This window comes from Schistocerca cancellata, chromosome 4, assembly GCF_023864275.1.
Source record: "Schistocerca cancellata isolate TAMUIC-IGC-003103 chromosome 4, iqSchCanc2.1, whole genome shotgun sequence".
Taxonomy (NCBI): Eukaryota; Metazoa; Arthropoda; class Insecta; order Orthoptera; family Acrididae; genus Schistocerca; species Schistocerca cancellata.
Window position 1 is genome coordinate 593,058,359 of NC_064629.1, and position 19,396 is coordinate 593,077,754.

The following is a 19,396-nucleotide window of genomic DNA, read 5'->3' on the forward strand; positions in this document are numbered from 1 at the left end:
ATGGTAGGTGGGAGTACCATACACAGTATCACTGTACTTAAACAGCACTGACTGACTTTTGGAAAATATGTAAGAGCATTTCACAAATTATTCTTTTTTGTGTGGTTTAAATTCCATATTTATTGCATCCAAAGCCTGTTGGAGTCGTTATACCATCTTGCATTGAACTTTCGTTGATCTTAGAATGGTTGAATGACCAAAATCGCGAACAGCATATCTCTTCTCAATGCTCCCACTATCTTAAGCAAAACAGTACCACATATCTACTCTCTCTCCACTGCAGCAAATACCGCTTCCTGTAGATTACGTGCGTTCACGACACTTTGATGCTTTAGAAATATGCTCTGCGATGACTCTAGAGGTGTTAATTTTAACATAGCAACACTAAGGACAATGAGTAATGATGTACTAACATTGCTGCTGTCAGAGATGGGAAAGCCAAGACAGAATGTGTCGTACTTATCCGTCAACTGTCCCTCGATATATTCGTTAGTTTGCCACACAGCTTCCTCCGCGCTATTTGAACGACCCCCCCCCCCCCCCCTCCCTTCGTACCTCACCATACATTCACAATTTCCAACATAATTTCGAGGTCCTTGTCAGCTGCTATCCCGACATCTACACCCGTAGACCCGTTTGTGGTTAAATAATAAGTACTAGTGAACAGTAACATTGATTGACAGCTCAACACTACACAGTCACTGTCTACCAGTCATGTGAGCCCATGTCTGTTCGTTATACGTGGCTGATCTGCGAAACAAAAGGATTATGTGGATGCTGCTAGGATTTTATAGGTTGGCATACTACATTGAAACATGTAATGGAAAAAAACTCTGGGAAAGACGACATATTTCTCCCGGAAAAATGTTGGTTGATTAGGGTATGTATGGAAGTATATAGACGATCATTTTTTACTCGATCAGCGCGTGAGATTGAGATAGAAAGGTAATCAATAATACTGGTGCAATTTACCCTCCACCCTGCATTGTTCAGTGGCTGGTGGCGTATTTGTTTTACGTGTAGGATGTTCGCAGGTAGTAGGATTGTCTGAAAACAGGGGGGAAGACCTATGATGAGGATGATAGTTGACCAGAAAGAAACTAAAACTACTGCACATTAATAGATCTAGAAAATCCTGTAGACTGCCATTGGAAGCGTTAACTACAATAAACAGCTGGAGCAAGCTGAAGAAAAATGCATGTGTCGGGCTCACATTCAGTTGATGGATTCTTAAGTGTAGCAACCCAAACACTAAGAACTAACAGGTCGGTGAGCTGAAGCAGAAGAATACGTCAGGCTTAAATTCATTTGCAAGGATTTTCTTTGGGTTGGAATCCACCAGCTAAGATGTAACCGTGTAGAAAGCGAGTGACCACGCAAAACTCGTTGCCATGTCACCTGGAGACTGTGGCACAACATGCATACTGCTCTTGGGATACACTCTGTTCTTGACGTAATACGGAATCATGGTCTATCCACTATCGAATAGTGCGTGGTGGTAAATTGAACAATGGTATGATTCAACCCCAAATCTCCCCTTAATCTTGAAGTAGCTCTGAACTGTGCGTGGAGCTACGAGGTTGTTGGACCAATGTAAATGATTCAGTGGACAGTGTATTGGAAACTTTGTGGTACTGTTAGATTCGTATTATGGAGGTATGACCCTTCGAAGAAAGATGATGAATTTCTCACAAAACACTATGCTGTCAACAAAGACCCAATAACGCTGTCGTATTTCTAGAACAGTGGTCAAAGGAATACGGTAAAGAAGATTAGGACACCTACAGGGACATATTTATAGGCAATCATTCGATACCGATGAAGTGCAGGTCTTCCCTATCAGATTTTCTTGGTGCAGTCCGCGTATATTGACAGCACACGCTGTTGACATACCTACCTTACCTTCGAGCAAATGGACTCGCCCGTCCCACGTCACCGGCGTGCGCCCAATCGGGGGAAACACAGTCACTTGTGAGCGAGCGGTCTAACGTAACGGTGTCAATGACAATGTCCTCAAGGTCTTTAAGAGACGTGCGTGGAATCGACATTGCCGTACAGAACAGTGGCACGTTGGGTAAAAGCCTTCAACGAAGGTCGGCAAACTGTGGCAGACATGCATCGGGCAGGTCGTCCTAGCGTCTCTGAAGAAGAAGTGCATGGTGTTGTCGCGTTAGTGGACAGTGATCGACGCCATATGATTCGTGAGCTTGCCCACGAAACCGAATTAGAGCACACGACTATGCTTCTCATCCTGAAGGAACGCCTGGGCATGCGAAAAACTGCATCACGATGGGTTCCGCATGACTTGACGAAAAAGCAGAAATGGATACATTACGACGCTGCTCAGACGCACTTGGAGCGCTATGACCGCGAAGGAAAGGCTTTCGTACGCCGTATCGTAACCCTGGATGAGACATGGGCCACATCGTGCGAGCCAAAAGTGAAACGCCAATATAACGTATGGGGTTATTATGGGTCTCCACGGAAGTCGAAAGTGCGTCAGAGTCCCAGTATGGTGAAAGTTATGGTGATTCTCGTCTACGACTGTGATGGTGTAACCCTAACGCATTATGTTCTTCGACGGGAGACCGTCAATGCACAGTATTTGTTGTGGTTGTGAAGAGAGCCAACACCGTTTTACTAGAGGAGACCGAAAGGCACGCGTTTTAGCTCACGCAGGCTGGCGTGAGGTCTGGAACAGGACAAGGAAATTAGACTTTAGAAAAAACGGACGTAGCTGGTGGAATACTTAACTTTAATCCATTAATGATGAACGTCGGTTTTGACGGTACATGATTCACAATATCAATAGTAACTGATAATGACGCCTTGCTAGGTCGTAGAAAATGACGTAGCTGAAGGCTATGCTAAACTATCGTCTCGGCAAATGAGAACGTAAGTAGGCAGTGAACCATCGCTAGCAAAGTCGGCTGTACAACTGGGGCGAGTGCTAGGAAGTCTCTCTAGACCTGCCGTGTGGCGGCGCACGGTCTGCAATCACTGATAGTGGCGACACGCGGGTCCGACGTATACTAACGGACCGCGGCCGATTTAAAGGCTACCACCTAGCAAGTGTGGTGTCTGGCGATGACACCACAGTATTACTGTTCGTTTTTGGAGCGTCACCTGCGACCAGCTTCGCGAAAGAAGCGGCGACACTTTCTGCGCAACCCACCCATCATTTTCCACGACAATGCGTGGGCGCATACAGCGCAAGCTGTCGCTGTTCTGCTCTGTCGATGGGACTGGAAAGTACTGTACCATCCACCATACTCCCCGGACTTAAGTACTTGTGACTTTGATTTGATTCCAAAGATGAAGGAACCACTTCGTGGCATTCGCTTCAGAACTGTTCCAGAGATTCGACAGGCAGTAGACTGCTCCATTCGCACCATCAACAGAACAGGCTCTGCTAACGGTGTACTACGCCTTCCAAATCGCTGGCAACGGGTTCTACACAACGCTGATGACTACTTTGAAGGACAGTAACAGGTGCAAACATGTAACACTTTTGTATCGGTTGTGAATAAATAGTTGCCAATGTTTAAGTATTGTAGCGATCGTAGAGGAGATTAGGGTACGTATAGTGGTATATAGACAATCATTTACACTTGATCATTGCGTGTATGGGTGGAATAGGAACGAAAAAATACGTAACACTGTTATGACATAGCCCACACCGTGCAGTGGTTTGCGGAATGTTTTATATGTGGATTCGTGTCTATAGGCACCAGTATGTTTAGCGATTTGCATAGGATTGACGATTTGTGGGTGGTGGAGCTGAATGTAGATAAATGTAACTATTGAATCTAAAATGGCCAGAGTGAACTGCTACTGTTCTATTACGGCACTGACTATGAATCACTAGGAGCAGTTCCAATCGTAAGGAAGTATCTGGACATAAGCATCAGCATGTTTGTGAATTTTTTCTGTACATTAGTGTGCTATTTTTTCTAATTATAATAGCTATCTACAAAGCCAGTGATGCGTAGAGGCCTAGGCTGCCTTCTAACTAATGGTATAGTGCTGTCGCAACATGATGGTGTTCCGAGAAAATTAGCAGGGCTCTGTGATTTGGCCGGGGACGTCTAGAGCCAGCCTTACTCGTCAGAATCAGGTACATACAAATGCCATTTATCAAAGACTGGAAGATTCATGACTGTTGATAATGTGGGGTGTAAGTGATACGCTGACAAAAGGGAGGATGGGAGGTGATCTTTTTACCGCTTTCTGTAAGTGCTGTGAGCAAATATATTATTCTTTCCCACATACAACTCGTGAAGTGACTGTCACGAGAAAATTTGTGGCCATACCTAAATTGATCAAGAAACTGATCGAGGAAGTACAAAAATGTCCCTCGAAAGACAGGAATACGGTTATACACTGATCAGTCAGTACACTGTAACCACCTATGTAATAGTCTGTATGTCCACCTTTTGCACGGATAACAGCGGCGACACGTCATGGCATTGAAGCAATGAAGCCTTGATAGGTAGCTGGAGAGAGCTGGCATAAGATCTGTACACAACTCACCTAATTCCCATAAATTCCGAGGAGAGGGGCGATGAGCTCTGACGCCATATTCAGTCATATCTCTAATGTGTTCGCTCGGGTTCAGATCTGGCGAGTTGGGAGCCCAGCAGATCAACTGGAACACGCCACTGTGTTCCTCGATCCATTCCATCACACTCTTGGCCTTGTGACATGTGCATGATACTGCAGTCGGGAAACATGATCGCCGTGAAGACGTGTACGGAGTCTGCAACCAGTGTATGATACTCCTTGAGTAACATGGTGCCTTGCACGAGCTCTACTGTACCCATGGATGTGCATGTGAATGTTCCCCAGGGAACAATGGAGCCGCCGCCAGTTTGTCTCCGTCTCTCATTGTAGGTGTCAAGGAGCTGTTCCCCTGGAAGCTGAAGGATTCGCGCCCCCCCCCCCTCCCCCCCCCCCCCCCCCCCCCCCCATTGGCGTGATGAAGAAGGCATCGCGAGTCATCAGACTATAAAATGCTCTGCCGATGGTCACTTGCTCATTTCAGTCATAGTTGCTGAGGTCGTGGAGTTAACATTGGCACGTACGAGAGTCATTGGCTGTGGAGGCCAGCACTAAAGTCTGATCTTAGTTCCGCCACAGTTCGCCGCCTGTCATGTTTTACCTGTCTGCCCATCCTACGATGTCCGACATTTGTAATGACGGGTGGCCGCCCAACCCTACCACATCTGGATGTGGTTTCACCTTTGTTTCACCACATGTTCAAGACACTTACCACAGAAATCCTCAAACACTCGACAAGTTGGTATGTTTGCAAGATGCTCGTGCCAAGCCTCCGGGACATTAAAATCTGTCTCGGTCAAATTCAATATACCTCGCGCGCCTTCCCCGTTCTAGACGCGGGCAGCACACTCACTGATAATATATGCACCGTGCGTGTCACTGACCAGCAGTCATTCCTCACCATTCCTCATCATTCCCCATAGTCGTTCCTCGCCAGGACACACTGCTTTCACCTGGACGGGTTTATATTGATAGCAGGTCGGTGGTCATAATGATCTGGCTGAACAGTGTATAGATACCTTAGGAACGAAATAAATAGGAAGTAAAGGACAAACAAGGCGAAATGACTGCAGGAAAAATTGGAAAAATCTAAAAAAGTAACGATGGTTGGAAGCACTGACTCAGCTTATAGGGAAGTCAAAACAACGTTCCATAAAATTAAAAGCAGAAGAGCCAGTGAATAAATGGAAGCCGTACATTGAAGGACTCTATGAGCTGGAAGACATGTCTGATGACGTGACAGATGAAGAAGCAGGAGTCTATAGGGAAATATTAGAGACAGAATTTAAGAAATCTCTGTAAGAGGTGAGATCCTAAAAATCAGACAGGATAGACAACATTCCATTGGAATTTCTAAAATCATTAGGGAAAAGGCAACCAAACGTCTGTTCAAGTTGCTGTGTAGAATCTATGAGACTGGCAGCATTCCACCGGACTGTCGGAAAAGTATCATCCAAGCAGTTCACAAGATAGCAAGGACAAACAGATGTGAAAATTTGAAAAGTATCGCACAATCAGCTTAATGCATCCAAACTGCTGAAAAGATTAATGTGCAGAAGAATGGAAAAGAAAACTGAGGATCTGTGGCGACATGATTTCGATCATGTAGGACAAATTATGTTTACATGTAAGTGTCAATCATGTACATGACAGCTATGTGAACAATTTTATAACAGTGATTCGAAAATTCGATTTAACTGATGTTGAAATCAGGGTGACGTATGTTACAGTGCATCTTGTAACCAGTCTGTACCCGAATTCTGTGAAGCTTGTAAACATTGAGGGCATTCCACACGTGATTGTCAAGAATGTGGTAGTAGGAGGGCAATGGTGCCGTCACCCCACTCTGCATTGTTGCCAAATTTATTCAAGATGGCGGATCCAAGATGGCGGTGATAGATTTGGCAACATTTCAATCATGTAATGCTGGAAACTTCAAATTTTGGTCATCCAACCACCATCTGTTCCTCGGAATTGGTGGGAAAAGGACTCAAGTCTGTGCTGGGTTGCTGGATAGGACAGATGTAAGTCTTTATTTTTCATGCATTGTTTATTTAAACAATCTGAGTTGTCATAGGCAGAAGCCCCATCCAGTGTTTCACCATAACCTCTGGAGTCAAACTGACCTAGTACACAGTACCACCATCAGAGGGCGCTGTTGTCCTGCCTATGAGGTAATCCAAGATGGCAGTCTGGGGAAAATGGCGGGAAAAGGTCTCAGTCAGTGTCCAACTGCTGGAGAGGAAGGAGTGTAGTTTGTTTATTTTCAGTGGGAAGCTGGAACACTTGGGGTCACAATAAATAGCCTACAGACTGCAAAATGCTCGTAAATTACCGAAATAAGGCAGTACACTGATGAACAGACACGCAAACAACTCGTAAATTGTCAAAGTAATGCATGCAAAACGCTCTGTAAACACACTCACTATTTATGAACTGTCGAAATAATGCATTGGACAGCCCATAGACATGTTAACAAAATAATGCAGTACACTGAAGTACAGACACGTTCACTATGTGCAAAATTGTCAAAATAATACATGTGTCTGCAAACACGATCACAACGCTTCAACAATCGAAGTAATGCAGTACACAAACACTCATTGCATGTTAAAACGCTTTTGAACTATTGTTAAGAAATTCGACTGCAACATATAGCGACCTGTTCCCTACAGAGGTCAAAGGCAGAATGATGACTGGATGTCTCAGGCTCGCATGCTGGTTCCACTTGCGACACGCTTCTGACTGCATACGTGTTTAACTAGCCATTGTGGCTGACACATCGCCTTTGTACCTGTGGGTCCAGCGCCAGACAAACTGCCAAACGAGATGTTTGCCTAGCGACCCACCCTTGCAGGAGCAGCTAAAAGGTTATCAGTGTTATACTGAGGTCTAATGTCTATGTAAATAACAGCCAAGTCTCCCTCTAGATGCGCTATAGAAATCTTTTACAATGTTTTCAGAAACTGTTAACGAAAATATCTCAGAATAACACAGAATGCGTTCTTCCTAGCGATCCTAACGGGACAGCCCGTCCATTACATATCAACCCTTCCTGGAAATCGTAAAGTGCCAAGGAGTTTTCGTGATGTCTCAGCTTGTCTGCATGGAAATTCTTGTCCTAACAGGACCTGTTTAGGAAAATATCCCAGAATAATACCGAATGCATTCTTCCTGATGGTCCTAAAGAGGAACCCCATCCATCACATGTTCCCAGAAATTGAAACTTCCTGTTTTCAACATACATCTCAGAAACGGTAAACATTTGCTCATCTTCTCACCGCTAAAAGTCTTCATAATGTCTGTGCATGCTTGGTAAAACACCGTTAATCATAATAGCATTCCTGTTATTTGGAAAGAGAGCACTGTCTAAGCACAGACAGGAAAATCAGAATAATTACACAAACAGAATTCGAAACACTGTCTTACACAAGAGAAAAATGGATGGAATTTTCGGTGTCCTACAGCTGCTGGTATGGAGATGTTTTAATGCCACCATGATGGATCAGGGACAGCATCTCGCCAGAAATGGATGGTCTGCTTCAACTTGTCTTTGAACACTTGAACAAAGAAGACAACATGTTACTCTCAGAACTTTCCATACATACCTTGGCCACATCTTGTTCGAACCAGTCTGTAGAGGCTCCTACGCCCTAGCACAAATGATGTCTTGTGAATGAATGAAGCATTCTGATTGGCTCTTACTGAATTTACCTGTCAAACTGCTGCTGGCGCCGGTGTAGGATCACTGTCCTCCATTTTCTGTGGACGAAACTTTCAGCGGCACAACTATTTTGTACAGATCGCCATATTGCACTGACAGTTAAACCCTGCAGAAGTGGTCTACAGATGTCAAATATGGAAAGACACTTCCTCAATTAAACTGCCTGCTATTGTTGAGCAAAGCTTGAATTTTTCGGTGTGAAACCCGCCAAACTACTGCTGCTGGTGTGGGAGCACTGTCCACCATTTTCTGCGGACGGGACTTTCAGTCACAAAACTATTTTGTGCAGATCGTGTATCGCACCGACAGTTAAATCTTGCAAAAGTAGTTGTCAGATGATGAAATATGGAAAGACACTCCATCAATTACACTGCTCTGCAACTGTCAAGGAAAGCTTGAATATTCCAGCATGAAGCTGATCTCCATCCCAGCTATATAGCCACATACCATATCGATGTAGTAAACTCATAATTTGTATCCTGCGCCATACAAAGTCACCACTTATGCATCTAGCGTATAGCTATCAACCACCAGACACTCATACATATACCACGAAGACAGGTAGCATAATCACATCCATATTTCTCACATCACTAGATATTTCCCGCGAGGTCGGGCGGTCTTCCTCCATAGCCGACGGTCACAAATCATCTGCTCCTTCACACACACTGGCCCGACACGTGACAAGAGCACCCTCAGTGGACTGAGGGCACTCTCCAAACTGTAGTACAAAGGCTGGGTCTGTTCCCCCCAGCACAAAGGCGTTACTGTTTCTGACCCCGACCTGCTTGCTTGCTTTCTACACCCATCTTCAGACTCTGGGATTACAAGAATATATGTTTTTTCACATGGTTTACCAGAATATCAAACCATTGAAGCGATACTTCGTGATATCAAGTACATAGCTATATCGCTTGCATAGCACTATCGCTTGCACAGTATAATTCCGAAGATATAGACTGGACATTATTTCTCTAGAAAGCCAAAACCTTAGCGAGATTCAGCGAAGTGGAACGTGCTGTAAACCACTGATAACTAGAAACTTATCTCGTCTGTGGAGACCTTTACGTGAAAACTCGAAAAAAAATAGACGAACTGATAATTCCATTCGCAAACACCGATGTCTGAAAGAATTTTGCGGCATTGTGGAGCGTTTCCAAACTGCTGTCCGAAGGTGATTGATGGCCTCTACATTTAAACTCTTCTGTCACAGTGACGAGATAGCTGATAGCCCTGTGTTCCCTTTCCATTGATTCCTCATATTGCAGTTATACACGTGACCACTGTTTCACTGCTGTCGATCCCCGGTTGGTGTTGTCCCTCCACCAAGACTCTTTCTCCATCTCAAACAAGCGATGTCAGTCAATCATTATGTGGTAAGCGACAATGTACTAGTGGGCAGATGGAATGGAATAGACACCATCGATGTACTGTAATAATAAGCATCGCAGTTGATAGTGCGAACAATTTTAGCAATTTTATCATTATTTCAACACCAACCAGTGATGCGACAGCATGCTTCCCACTTTCAGTATCACCACTAAACTGCCCCTCCTCTACTTTGCGAGTACCATTGCGAATGTAGGTAGATGAGTGTGCAGTACATCCATTCATTGTTAATTCTCCAACATATACATCAAAGTATACCAGTCAGCGATCTACATATTTCTAGCACTTCGAGCATAGTGCGTAATTTATGATCTTTTTCTATGCGAATGGGAGACACAAAGCATTCTCGCATTCTTAGGGTAAAGTTAGAGGCTGAAATATCTCCTTGCACTGTCTTTGACAAACCTGCCCTGCAGCACTGTCAGCGATTTAATTTGCAACTGACAAGAAGTAGACCGCGACATTCCACGTCTCAGGAAGGAATGGAGCGTTCCGAGTCCATAACTGCTGTTCCGCGTCCATCCAAGTGCACAAGATTTCTCCAGATGAGCGCCTGTTGAGGAGGTTAGCATCCCTTATCGATGTATAGTAGTAGATATGAAAGTGTTCTGACGTAATAGCAGACGGTTAAGAAGAACAAGAAATGGGTGGTTTTTATACGTAATGGAGCTTCAGATGGATGGAGTTCGAAGCATTTTACGTAAACCAACTACGCTATCAATTATAAAGTATTGTTGTAGTGTCTGGGATCAGTACCAAGAAGGCATTGGTGAGAGAGAATGTAAACACATGCACTACTGAGACTACACGGTTCTGCGCTTAAAACAGGCCATAATGTTAGATCATTGCAGTTTCTGACCTATTGGTCATGTGGGATGCAATGTAAAAATATATTTCCAGACATTTATCCCTCTTGCAGATTTCTCTACGATAAATTATGGTGACAAACAGTAAAATGAAAACAAAAACTACTTCCTTAAAGCATCGATTCTGTGTGATACATGCACAATATAGCTTCCCAGAGGTGTATAGCGTCCACTGTTCATATCCAATCGTGGTTCAGAAATTATACTATGCTCGCACCGGCCTTATAGAAAATGATCCTTGGTAATGGATAACACCTCTTGCAAGGAAACAGATAAACGCATAGCAGCGGCGTTTGACATGTGAAATTACAAGTCATACCGCCACTAACTCTGTAAACAGGACACCTGTCAAGCAGATGTTTACTTGGGATTGCAGTGCCTCACAAACACCTGCAGGTAACTTAGAATCACCTTAGTTGTGAAACTGAAGCCTCGATTTCATACCCAAGACGCGACAGGGGAATGGAGTACGTCGCATAAATCTTTGTTCATTTAGAGGAACGTGTCGAAACAGGATGGTCACGTTTCATCACACATGAGATGGAAGTTACCTATCGCAAGTAGACAGGGGTCCAAGTTACACACAGAACACGCTGTTGTGTACGAGTCGAACACAGGCTATGTCACAAACTGATGCACCCTGATAGAAAAACGGAGGAAGATGGTTTTCTGTTTTGGCAGGAAAGCATCAGAGACAGCAGTCGACTCATGTGTATTAGCGTTACCTCGATAGACATAGGGTAGAATGCTGCCTCGACGAAAAAAAAGAGACTGTTTCCCAGGTTCCCGGTGCTTTCATGCCAACGTTTTCTCTTGCTGTCACATGCTCGTTCCCACGTACAAAAACTGATCTGCGCCAACCAGAAGATGCCTTTGTGCCATGGAGAATCGACCAAGTCTTTGTATAACAGTTTGGAGAGTGATCTCAGTCTGCTGAGGGTACTTTGGTCATGCGCTGGGCCAGTGTATGTGCGATGGCAGATGACTTGTGACGATCAGCTGCGGTAGATAACCACCTGACCTCGCGGGATATATCTAGTGCTGGGAGGAGTATATACAGTGCATGTGCTTATGGTTCAAATGGCTCTGAGCACTATGGGACTTAACTTCTGAGGTCATCAGTCCTATAGAACTTAGAACTACTTAAACCTAACTAACCTAAGGACATCACACACATCCATGCCCGAGGCAGGATTCGAACCTGCGACCGTAGCAGTCGCTCGGTTCCAGACTGTAGCGCCTACAACCGCTCGGCCACTCTGGCCAGCATGTGCTTATGCTATCTGTCTTCATGGTATATGTACGAGTGTGTGGTAGTCGATAGCTATATGCAGAATGCAGAAGTGGTGTATTTGTGTGGTGCAGGATATGAATTGTGTGTTTACTGCATCGATATGATGTGTGTGGTGATATAGCTGGGTTGGAGATCGGTTTCACGCTGAAATATTCAAGCTCTCCTCGACAGTAGCAGAGCAGTATAATTGAGGAAATTGAGGAAGTGCATTTCCATATTTCATGATCTGTAGACAACTTTTGCAAGGTTTAACTGTCAGTGCAATATTCCAATCTGTGCAAAATAGTTTTGTTGCTGGAAGTTTCATCTGCAGAAAATGGCGGACAGTGCTCCCACACCAGCAACAGTGTTGTATCCTGCCTATTCATCAATTACAGGGTGTCTAGGAAACCTGCTTTCTTAGATTGATAGACAACAATTCAAGCAAATCGTGTTAATGATTTTTATTACAGAAAATAAATAACAATACTTAACTTTGAGAGATACAGATGTGTTGCAAGCAAAGGGCGACATGCAAAATAAACAATGTTCTTCGAGATATACAATTCCTCAGTCGCTGGTCTTGAAATGCCTAATCTCGATTCTGCTGTAGAAGTGGGCCGCGACCAGTCGGCGCAACGCTTATATCCTCTTCGCATAGAGGGTGCTGCCGTCACGTTGTCGTCCAGGGGAGGGATTGGTCAGCGTGGAATTGTCAGATGTCTTCTTCACAGCCTTCTCTGCTCTTTCGTTTGCGACTGGCGTTCCGTAACATTCCTCCTCCCCAAAGTGATGGACCGTCGTCATATAGGGAGCTTGACAACGGCGAGTAAGGCAGGAGTGTGGATGCTCTGAGGGAATGGAAATTGTAGCTGCAGGGGACGTCATGTTTCCAGTCGTACCCCACCATACGCCCATCGCTCTGGAGGAAACATCCCCTGGAAAACGACCAGAAGGGTACACGTCCACCTGACGCCCATAGCAAGATGCAGAAGGTGTCGGCTGCTGTGGCGTGTGCGGGCCCATCTCCATCATTAGGACGAGAGGAGGAAGAAGAGGTGAAGGTTCCGTCTCCAGGGGTCGCCGTACGGTGTCGTGATGATACCCCCTGGCGTCTGCTGTGGCCAGACAGTCTTTGGGATCCGTGAATATGGGGGAACAGATACAGAAGGATCACCGTGCACATGACAGTGGCGAATTTGATTGTGATGTCGGCGCTACAATCCGTCTGGGCCTGAAATGAGACTTATGCATGCGCCAAGTGACGAAGGATCTCGACTCGCGCCCACCGTCTGCTGCCGCTAAAAACCCTAAAAAGCACATGATGCGGTGCGAGGCGATACTAGTGGCTTTCCTTCAGTGCCGGATGCTGAGGAGGGTGGAGCAGTGTCCGATGGCGGCGACCGTGAAGCAATTCCGCCGGCGATATGAGACGAGAAATAGTTGCAATGCTTGACGCATGGTGTGTGCCGTGCGAAGTTTGGCCATCTGCTGCTTGAAGGTTCTGACAAAACGTTCCGCTTCGCCGTTTGACTGTGGATGAAACGGTGCGCTAGGTAGATGATGTATGCCATTGCGTTCACAGAATGTTTCAGATTCATTTGACATGAACTGAGGGCCGTTGTCCAACACTATGACTTCAGGCAAATCTTCATGGCTGAAGACAGAGGCCAATACGTGAATTGTGCTACGTGACGTTGGCACAGCAAAAGGAACTTGCTATAAGAGTCTAGCACAATCAACCAGCGAGTGTTACAAAAAGGTCCCTCAAAGTCCATATGCACACGTTGCCATTGTTATTGCAACATAGGCCAAGCAGAGAATTTTTATGGCGGAGCGGACTGACTTTCCACTAATGCGTGACATTGTGAGTCGTCTGTTCTATTTGGGTGTCTATGCCTGCCAAAAACAGTGCCGACGCGCTAACTGTTCCGTAAGAAACAATCCCCCAGTGTCCTTGGTGAAGTAACTGCAACACTTTCTTTTGCGAAGCTTCAGGGATCAACACACGTGATTGTCCACTGTCATTTTGAACAAAATCACACCTTTCTGTATAGCGAGGCTATCCCAACGCGGAAAGTATCGGCTCACTAAGGAGTTCTTTATGCTATGCAAAGAGCGAGGCCAAGATGTGCGAATGTATTTTAGCAAAATGTTCAAATCTGAATCGGCTTCCATGGCCTGTGCAATTTTCTGATAGTTCAGAGGAAAGGATTGAAGCAATTCAGAATCATGAGCATCGATGTGACAACAAGTTGTAGCAGAAGCGTCAAAGTCTGTATTAGGGCCAGTCGGAAGACATGAAAGTGCATCCGCATTATCATGTTGAGCTGTCGAACGATACACAATTTCGTATTAATATTGAGACAACAACAATGACCATCTTTGCAATTTTTGGGCAGTTCGTACAGAAACTGGCTTCATGGGATGAAATAAGGACTGCAATGGCTTGTGATCCGTTATTGAGTAGAATGTTCTGCCATGCAAGTAGTGGTGGAATTTGGTGACACCATACACAAGACCCAATGCCACTCTCTTTGTGCGTAGTTACTCTGAGCCTTGGCTAACACTTTTGATGCGAAAGCAATAGGCCTGTCTTTACCACCAAATCTGTGTGAAAGCACTGCACCAATTCCGTAAGAGGAAGCGTCAACTTGCAACACAACTGGTAGGATCTAAGTGAACCAAGCATCGATCACTGAGCAATGCATCTTTAAGTTTTTGAAAAGCTTCTTGGCACTCATCTGTCCAAACAAAAGGGGACATTCTTGCGATGCAATGGAGCTGCGATTTGTGCAGCTTTCGGTATGAACCGAACATAATAGTTCATTTTCCCTAAAACTAACTGCAATTCTGTGACATTCCGAGAAACTGGCAAATCAGCGATGGCTAGCAAATGTGACTGAGAAGGATATATACCTTGATTGTTTATGATACGACCAAGATACTGCAACTCAGGTTTTAAAAAATGGTTCAAATGGCTCTGAGCACTATGGGACTTAACATCGATGGTCATCAGTCCCCTAGAACTTAGAACTACTTAAACCTAACTAACCTAAGGACATCACACAACACCCAGTCATCACGAGGCAGAGAAAATCCCTGACCCCGCCGGGAATCGAACCCGCGAACCCGGGCGCGGGAAGCGAGAACGCTACCGCACGACCACGAGCTGCGGACTCAGGTTTTAAAAAAATCACTCTTGTCCAGTCTACACTTCAGTCCTGCATCAGATAACACACAAAACAAAGTACGCAAATTTGAAATATGTTCTTCAGGTGTCCGACCTGCTACAATAGCGTCCAAATAGTTTGAACAGTTTGGTACTTGAGCAGCCAGCTGTTCCAAATACCGTTGGAAAATAGCGGGTGCGGAAGCACTGCCAAAAGGCAAACGCAAATATTCAAACAAGCCCAAATGAGTGCTAACAACACACTTTTTGAGATTCTCCATCTAGAGATATTTGAAGTTATGCGTCTCGCAAATCAATTTGTGAAAAGTAACGACCAGCGCCTAACTTGCCCATGAGGTCCTCTGGGCGTGGCAGTGGGTAAGTATCAATCACAGTTTGTGGGTTGAGTGAAGGCTTAAAGTCAACACAGAGGCGAATGCCACCTGAAAGCTTGGGGAGCAAAACCACTGAACTAGCGCGTTGACTAGCTTATATGGCCGCAGTAACTCCGACATCTTGCAATTCTTTAAGTTCAGCAGCGACTTTGTCCCCTAATGCAATGCGAACAGGTCTGGCCCAGCAAAATTTCGGCTGAGCATTGTCTTCGATAGTAATACGTGCGACAAAATTTTTAGCCTTGCCTAAACCTCCAGAAAGAGGTAAGGGAATTCTTTCAACAAGCTAGCTACACCGTCTTTTGCATTGAATGCAGTCACTGACAACACATTGTCCTGAATTTTAAAGCCAAGCAAATCAAACGAATCAAGGCTAAATATATTTTCACAATCGTGTGATTGTAGCACCGTAAAAGTCACAGTTCGCGTATGCGAACGATACATGGCAGGCAAAGTACATTTTCCGACATTGGGAATGTCTTGTCCATTATAAGCCGTCAGTTGCGTGCTAGTTTTAGAAAGGCGTATTTGACGATCTGTAAACCACTTTTGCAGTGTCAGTGCAACATAGCGATCTGTTCAGAATAGTTTTGCCACTGAAAGTCTCGTCTGCAGAAAAAAATGGCGGACAAAACAACAAGGATGCTTTTATGATTAACGTTCTTTTCACAAGCATGCACAGACATGTTGAAGGTTTTTAGCGGTGACAACATGATCTAATATTTACCGTTTCTGAGACGTATGTTGCAAGCAGGACGTTATGATTTCCAGAAAGGGTATCACATGATGGATGGGATACCCCATTAGGACCATCAGGAAGAATGCATTTGGTGTTATTCTGGGATATTTTCGTAAACTGGTCCTGTTAGGAGAAAAATTTCCGTGCAGCTGAGACATCATGAAAGCTCCTACAACAAAAGCATCTGTTAACTATTTCTGCAGCACATTACGATTTCCGGGAAGGTTCAAAAATGGCTCTGAGCACTATGGGACTTAACATCTGAGGTCATCAGTCCCCTCGAACTTAGAACTACTTAAACCTAACTAACCTAAGGACATCACACACATCCATGCCCGAGGCAGGATTCGAACCTGCGACCGTAGCGGTCGGTCGTTTCCAGACTGAAGCGCCTAGAACCGCTCGGCCACAACGGCCGGCTTTCCGGGAAGGGTTGATATGTAATGGACGGGCTGTCTCATTAGGATCGCTAGGAAGACTGCATCCTGTGTTACATTTTCGTAAACAGTTTCTGAAAGCATTCTAAAAGATTTCTACAGCGCGTTCAGAGGGACACATGGCTGTTAGTTACATAGACGTGAGACGTCAGTATAACACTGATAACCTTTTAGTTGCACCTGCGAGGTTGGGTCGCTAGGCAACATCTCGTTTGGCAATTAGGCCAGCACTGGACCTGCAGGTATGAAGGTGGTGCATCAGGTAGCATCTCATCCGAGTCAGGGCGATTCAAGATTTCGGAGAAATATTCTCCCCATTTTTCTATAATTCTTTCCTTGTCATTTATCATGTTGTCGTTCTTATATCTAATGAAAAAGTTTGGGCTCTGAAATCCACTTTTCCGATTTTTGGAGCATCGGAAAAACTGTCTTGGAGTGTTGTTGTGGCTCTCTACCTCAACTTGTTCTAATAAACTGGTTAGATATGTTCTCTTCTCTGTGCTTAGGATTCAGTTCACCTCCCCTCTGCTGTTGAGAAGATGTTCCCTTTTGTGCTCATTCTCCCGGTCAGCCAGCCACTTCTCCCTTGTCTTCCTTCTCTTTTTTGTAGCCTTCTGGCATGTTTCTTTGATCCATTTTCTCTTCTACATTCTCTTCTTTCTTCCCAATTACACAGTACCGCGAAATTTACTTGCCTCCAGTTTTCCTCCACGTTATCTCTTGCTTTCGGGTTTTCAAGCGGCTAAGACGGTTTTTTATTTCTACAGCATGTTGTTCTTTAATTGTACTTTATCACAGTTTGCAACATTCGAAGCAGATTCTAGTGTTTCCTTCTTCTTCTTATGCATGTGGGTGAACATTATTTTAAGTTTTCATACACACACAGTCAGCATCTCCATACTACCTGGCCTGGCTATAGCGCTGGTCCACCGAGATGTGAGCTATCTGGTTGGTAGTTTTTCCATCCGGTGAGCACAAGGTCCTCTTATGTATTCTCTTGTCTTCGAAGTAAGTCGAACTTACTGTCAGGTTCTTTGAGATAACTAAGCTGATCATCCTCTGACTATTCTCATTGGTCTCATCATGGAAATTGTGCCTTCCTATAGTTGGTATATAGAATTCTTCTTTTACCACACCGAGCGAGGTGGCGCAGTGGTTAGCACACTGGACTCGCATTCGGGAGGACGACGGTTCAATCCCGTCTCCGGCCATCCTGATTTAGGTTTTCCGTGATTTCCCTAAATCGCTTCAGGCAAATGCCGGGATGGTTCCTTTGAAAGGGCACGGCCGATTTCCTTCCCCATCCTTCCCTCACCCGAGCTTGCGCTCCGTCTCTAATGACCTCGTTATCGACGGGACGTTAAACACTAATCTCCTTCTCCTCCTCTTTTACCACTTTTCCATTGAAATCTCCAGGAACTATCTTGATATTTCTAGTTGGTGTACTCTCAATTATTTGTTCTAGTTCGTCATAGAACTCTTCCTTTTCTTCACCTGTTTTGTCTTGTGTCGGGGCGTGAACATTGGATAAGTGTGATGTCGGCCACTTGGTTTCCGAGTACTATGTAAGTCATTCTTTTGTTTACAGCTTTGAGTTCTTTAACTGAATCTCCTATTTTGTCATGTATTACAAAACCAGTGCAGAATTCATGTTTATCTACACATCACCCACAAAATAGTATGTATTCACCCCCTTTGTGAGTACCCTCATCCAGCCATTTTGTCTCTTGCACTGCCTACAAGTCCAGTTTATGTCGCTTAATTTCTGAGACCATAGGATGGATAGCTCCTGGTCTTTATAGGCTTTGAACATTCCAATATCCAAAATTAAAATTTCCAAATAGTAGGCCATTTTTCCTTAGCACTTTTTGTCTTCTATTGTATCTATCCGAGACAAGTTTGTGTTTCGCAAAAAAGATCTTTTCTCGGGATTGGGTCGGTAACCGAATGCCCAACCCCCTCCTTTATCCGGGCTTGGGACCGGTATTGACTGTTACAAGGTCGCTGGCAGAGATACAATAATATAATAATTGGCCTTTGTCCGTACTATAAAAACACAACAGTCGTTTCCAGGCAATCTCAATTCCTCGTCTAAGCTATTAGCAACAATTTCGACGCCAAGCTGGGGATTAACTTTTGTTGAGAGTATAATAAAGACATTCCAAGTTCTTTGGAGGATGTTTCCTTATATCACATGATATGAAGAGGATTTTTGAGTCTGGAGAAAAAAAAAGAACACAATATGGTTTAAACTCGTGGACGTGATTACGCTAGTATTTGTTTACATCCTATCAGAGAGTCGTCTTTTCTTTAAAAAAAATGGCATAAACACCAAAATGACTGATGTATGAGCCTCGGAGACAAAATATTATTCAAGATGTCTATTTATTCACTGTTTTCCTGGTAATTTATCGTTCACATCAGAATACCTACAAATATACTCAGTTTTACCTAATTTTAAAAGCGTTTGCTCACTAAAAAAGAAAAGAAAGAACTGCATCATATTAGGAATTTTTAACTTTCATTGTAAGTAGTTTTTGCACCAAAGTCAGCATTTCAGGTCTCACAGGCGTTACTTTGTGCTGCTGCATTGTGGCCTAGACTCTCTGCAAACTCAAAAGTGTTTCACAGTATTCGAAAATAACTGTGAGTATTATGCAATTATTTAAACGGAGATGTTAAGTCCCATAGTGCTCAGAGCCATTTTGAACGTAAATGGTCATCCTGTGAAGTCTGAATAGACCAAACGAAACTAGCAGTACCGGTATTGAATTGTGAGACTTATGACTGACTAAATAAGATAAGCAATTACATGTGTTTCACCATAAAACTTCACTTGTA